This window comes from Rattus norvegicus, chromosome 4 (assembly GCF_021556685.1).
Source record: "Rattus norvegicus strain SHRSP/BbbUtx chromosome 4, alternate assembly SHRSP_T2T, whole genome shotgun sequence".
NCBI classification, from domain to species: domain Eukaryota; kingdom Metazoa; phylum Chordata; class Mammalia; order Rodentia; family Muridae; genus Rattus; species Rattus norvegicus.
Genome location: NC_141537.1, coordinates 57024001 through 57030000, shown reverse-complemented (window position 1 = coordinate 57030000; position 6000 = coordinate 57024001). Strand labels below are relative to the sequence as shown.

General features: G+C 38.0%; 1 protein-coding gene across 7 annotated transcripts in view; it reads left to right on the top strand.

Moving 5' to 3' along the window:
* The window catches only part of Grm8 (glutamate metabotropic receptor 8), a 906417-nt gene that overhangs the window by 521362 nt on the left and 379055 nt on the right, over positions 1-6000 (top strand).

Here is a 6000-nt window from a genome sequence, read left to right as displayed (position 1 = left end):
GAGCAAGCCTATTTAGCAAATACTTTAAGCGTTACTCATCCTCAGTGGAACACATGGGAGGGAAGTAGGCAGAGTCATTCAATTCAGTATTGGGTCAATGCCTAGCTCTATCTTTTCATAACCTACTGCACCTGGGGGGAAAGTCACCGAGTTTGAAAAATAAGAATTGAAATAGGTTTGTGAGTTTTGAACTTTCCTGACTATACTCTAGATTACTAAATTATTGTGTGCAGAAACACGTGCTAAGACCTCCCCTTAACTGCAAGTTTCAGGAACATTCCTTCATGATACCATTTGTAATATGTTTCACATCTCTACTTCAAACTATACTGTTTTGATCCAATATTTTGCTGACGTCAAGAACCATCCGTAGGTCATGCCATAAAGCTTAAAAGAAAAGATGTGTGTGTGTGTGTGTGTGTGTGTGTGTGTGTGTGTTTATACATACCAGTATGTGTGCATGCCATACATACATACATAGCTAAAGAAGATGTCAATGGTCCTCCTTTATGTTTCTCTACTTTACTTCCTTGGGATACAATTTTCACTAAACCTGGGCCTTGTTCTTTGTTTGTTTGCTTTACTAGGCTAACAGTTAGTAAGCTCCATAACTCCCAGCAGTGGGGAACAGACACATGTGGCCACCCTTAGCTTTTATTGGTTCTCTGGTTTTGAACTTATGTCTTCATGTTTACACAGCAAGAGCTATTGTCCACAGAGCTCTCTCCCCTCCTTCCTCTATGATGATTTTCAGTGTCATACAGCATGGACAGTTCTTATTGATTACAGGTATTAGGGTCTCCTAGCATATTCTACAATATATTACCCTCTATTGGAACAATTTAAATTGAGATTTAAGTTTAAGATTGAGAGTGTAGAGAACTAGGGCAGCTGAACTACAATAAAGGTAGAGAGTTGTATTTTCAGAAGTGTGGCTTCTGGAAACTCCCTGAACAGAATCAATGACATCAGTTACGAATGGTAATTCAGTGTTAGATGCTCCTAGGCCATCTTCAAATTTTCAGTAACAAAATAAATCATAATACATGTTTGAAATTTGACCTGGAACACAAAAATGAAACGGATACAGTTTCATTATGCTAATTGAGCAGACACAGCTTGGGGGCGATGAGAACTAGTAATATTCTCAAGATATATCTTAATGGTTCAGAGATACATGTTGATTGCCCAATAGGCAATGATGTAGCTATCTATGGAAAGTTACATTTCTAGCCTGGAGAGTATTACCTGTTTCACTGAAGAGCATCTACGTCTGTGTAGGCAAAAATACCAGAGAGCTGGACAACACTTTTAGGGTTAGCCTCTACTCCAGCTTCAGTAGAAATCTGGTGGACCTTGTCTGCAGACATATTTAAAATAGATCCACATATTTTCATCTTTACTATCACCTAGCTCCATGGCATGTGATGCTTCTGTCTGACCTGTATAATCACGTCTTAATGGACCGCTCTTTCCATACATTCTTTTAAATATATTGCATTCACAGGTAAAATTTATCTATATTGCAGGGAAGTGTGATTTTTCTTTCAGTAATAAAAGTTATTTTTTCAATGAAATAAACTATAATAAGACAAAACAAACCCACCCCATTGAAGTTGGACATGGCAAAGCAACATAAGGAAAAGAGTCCCAAGAGAAGTCACAAGAATAAGAGATCTACTTGTTCGAACATTCAGAGGTTCCATGAAAGTACAGACTAGCGTTGGCCCTATACTTGCTGCGTCAGTTTCTGTGAGCTCGTATGAGCTTTGGTCAGAACAAAAAAGGCTTGTTATTCGGGCGTCCTCTAACTCCTTTGGCTCTTAAACTTGTTCTGCAGGTTTCTCTGAGCTCTAAGGGAGGGGTTTGATAGAGAAATCTCATTTAGAGCCCTGTGTTCCAAGGTCTTATTTTCTACCTAATGTTTGACTGTAAGTCTCTGTATTTATCCCTATCTACTGCAGGAGAAAACTTCTCTCGTGTTAGCTAAGAAGCCACTGATCTATGAATATAGAAGAATATCATTGTGAGTCATTTTATTCTTTTAGACCAGCATTATTTATTTTTAAAAATAAATAAGCTCCGGGCTATCTAGTCTCTGATTTTTGGTCATTCAGGCAGTGTTGGATATGGGTTCTAGTTGGAGGATTGGACCTAACTCAAATCAGACATTAATTGGCTATTCCCATAAGTTCTGTTCCCCATTGCCCTAGCATGTCTTGTTGGCAGGGCATCATCTTGTAGGTCAAAGGTTTTGTGTCTGGGTTGGTATTTATGTTTCTCTTTTGGTATCCTGAAGAGCACTGGTACCAAAGGCACTAGAATTCAGGGATGAAGGTTCTATGTAGGAACCAGCTTGCCCTCTCTAGGTTCAATTATTTGTGCATAAATAATGAGAGAGATGTAGTCGCTACTGGCCATCTCTTGACATCAAACAAAGTTTCCAGTATGGTGACTGGGTTTCATCCAATTGAATTGCTGGCCAAATGGGTCTCAAAGTTCCAAATTATCCAGGTTGTTGCCAAGACAATAGGAAGTATGGTTTAGAACATTGTATTTAATCTTTAAATTCTTGTGTAACCTTCCATCATTGAATGAATTTATATTTTTACAGTAATTCTTTTCTTGGCTGACAATGTGATACTCACAACAAGGTCAGAATCCCAACTCTGTTTTCAATGCAGAACTTTCTCCATGTTCTCCCTACCATGGGCTTTTTTTAAAAATGTAACTCTAGTCATTCTATCATTCTCTTCTTTTCCAGTGTTATAAGGGAGAAGGTTAATTTAATCTAGGTAGTCAACTAGTACTCCTATCTGGTCCAACCTCTTCTTAGACCTCACTAAACATAGCCTTGCTTTCTCTATTCAGCCTCATAAACTCTATTCAGTTCCTCAAATTCTTCTGCACTCCCACTTCTGGGGCTTTGCCACTGTGAATACCTCCCCCGACCCCCTTCTTCTCATCTGTCCCCATCCCACTAAGTAACTTTCATGGGTTGCTTAGATCTAAGTCTTTGTGTTTTTCTATGGCATCAGGGACTAGTAAGTTTTTTTTTTTTTCCGGAGCTGGGGACCGAACCCAGGGCCTTGCGCTTCCTAGGCAAGTGCTCTACCACTGAGCTAAATCCCCAACCCAGTAAGTTTTTTTTAATTAATATCACATCCCACAACTTAACCAATCTCAAAACAGAATAATGATATTAAAATGATAATATCTTGTAAGTTATGATAGCTTATACATATATTCTCAGGACTTGAGAGAAAGAGGAAGATCTCAAGTTTTAGACTAGTCTGGATTACAAGTAAGATATAGTGAAGGGAGGGAGGAAGGAAGGAAGAGAGAGACAGAGACAGAGACAGAGAGAGGAGGAGACATATGCACACACACACACACAGAATCACAAAAATGGGTAATAGCATTCTTTAATATAGTGGCTAACATATTTCCAGCATATTCTTCATAATATTTAATTAATACATCAGCATAATACCCCCATTTTACAGATAAGAAAACTGAGACAAAGGAAAATAACTAAGGAACACAAAACTATGTAATAAGGAAGTGGCAGTCCTAAGATTTGAATCATGGATGATGAGATGCAATGCGGATGTCAGGTCTTGCTTGTTGAGCAAATGGATGAGTGTCTATCCCAAGTTTGACTTCTTTGGTGACTTATTACATTTGTGTGATTTGGACGGTGTTGGGCATTATAGATGCTTAAACATTTGATGACCTCATATATCAAGTCATGATGTGATATCAGATAGCTTACACTATTGTATTGAATTGTCACAAACAGCATGTAACATAAGTAGTAAAATGCAATTTTATAAATAAGGGATAAGAGCCTCTGAGGAAGTGTCCATCTTGATCTATCTGTTCCAAGAACCCCATCTTTTTTGCCTTTTTCATGTGTGGAAGAGATGGGACTTAAATCTAAGGCCTTCTAGGATGTATATGTCTTAAATGGGAGGGAAAATGGTGTTGAGCAATAAAACTGAACTGAAATGAATGAATTACTCCAAGAACATCGAAGTAAAATCACTTGTAAAACTCTTATTTCATAAGATGAAAAAAATATATCACAAGAAGTCAACTTAAAATCAAATATATGCATGGCATAGATTTACTAAATATTCTGAACAAATATTTTAGTAAAGAGAAAATCCCATGTTTGCAGATAAGAAATTAATGTGATTGCTATGTCAAATCTTCTGTAATTAACAAGTAGAAATTGATGGAATCCTAATAAAAGCTTCACATTTTTAATGCAGTATAGGGTTAGTAAAGATAGTGTGATATGGCCAGTGAGCTAATATTCAAACTCCATGAAACCACAGTAACTATTAAAGATGGATTATTGGCATATGAAGAGACAAATGGCTTCAGGCAGAAACTTTGGCTATATCTATTTGTCTGCCTGTCATCTATCTATCTATCTATCTATCTATCTATCTATCTATCTATCTATCTATCATTTTGATGCATATTAAATATAACTTCATATAAAGTGATAGAAAAAAGAATACACATGCGACCAATACCATTGGCTCCCTATTGATAATCCAAATTGGGATGTGCCCTTCTCCCACACACAGATGGCATTGTCCTAGACGTCACATTGAGAGCCAAGAATTACATGCAAAAAAAATTTCAAATCTGCTCAATGATGGAAGGTTATACAAGAATCTTAATTAAAGATTAAAGCCAGTATTAAAGCCATACTTTGCTGCAATAAAAGGAAATTCCCCCTGTAAGTGAAGTGAATGCAGCATATTAAAAAGAATACATCACTTTAATGTTTTTAAAGAAAGAGGCAAAGAAATGCAGTAAGGCAGCAGACCAGTCTATACAAATGGTGGCAGGAGAGCAGGCTGAGGGATGCTCTTTACTCTCCTCTGAAGGGATCCTCTTCAGCTACTATGTTTTGAATTTCTACCTGTACAACACGATACTTTTGCAATTGAGGGAGTGGGGCTACAAAGCCAAGTCATAGGGTCTGAAGACTATAAGATGCTGGGTTAAAGTAGCATTAGGTTTTACTTTTAAAAATGTATTTATTTTTATTCTTTAATACTTTTTTATAGTCCAGACTTCCTCCCCCTCAGGTCTGCCCCTGACCTCCACATCCCATAGCTCCTCCCCCTCCTCCCATCTCCAAGAGGATGTACCCACTCCACCTATCTGTTGAAATGGGAATTCTGAAGGAAAATTTGGATTTTGACCATAGAGAAAGTATCTTTAATATGCTTTGAAGCGGGAAAACTTCATTATTCATCAACACTCTCATACGAACTTTCAAACCAAAATTTGTCTCCTACATGCATGATCTAAGATAGATAATTATGTAGAAAAATGCAAATGACTGGAATTAATCAAGCAGCCTTTTCTTTGTTTGGGGACTTGGGGAATCTAGGTATAAAATAAGTTAGTCTTCTCAAAGTCTTTTCTTTTAAGCTGGGTGTTTTGCCCGAAGATACACTCTTAGTCTTATTTGCCACTTACCTGAGGTTTTGCAGTGCCTTAGACACCCTGGGGCATTGCTGGAAATTTCAACACCTGAAGGGGACACCTGGCACCTGCCTGAAGCACTTTCCATTTCCTGCCAGACACAAAGGAAAGAGTTATTGTAGACTAGAGAGCTCTTCAGTGGCTGATTTACAAGTGTCTCCTGGTGTGTCTGTCTGCTGGAGCTAGGGAGCCCTCGGTTCCAGCTACTTACTGTTAAATTACAGAAGGCAGAGGACAGATGATTCTCAGCAAAGGACCGCCATCTTCTTATTTCCTCCGCCCCTTGTAAATGGCTAAGGTAGAGGTTCAAATTACTTCATTAGTCCAATACATCTGTTTACAGGTTCCTGCCAAGCCTGCTGCAGAATCCGGGAAACAGAATCTTCGGTGGAAATTCTTTTATGGTTTGATATTATCTCCCATGGAGACATAACAGATATACATACTCACTAGGCTACTGTGGTACAGCTTTATGAATAATCTTTT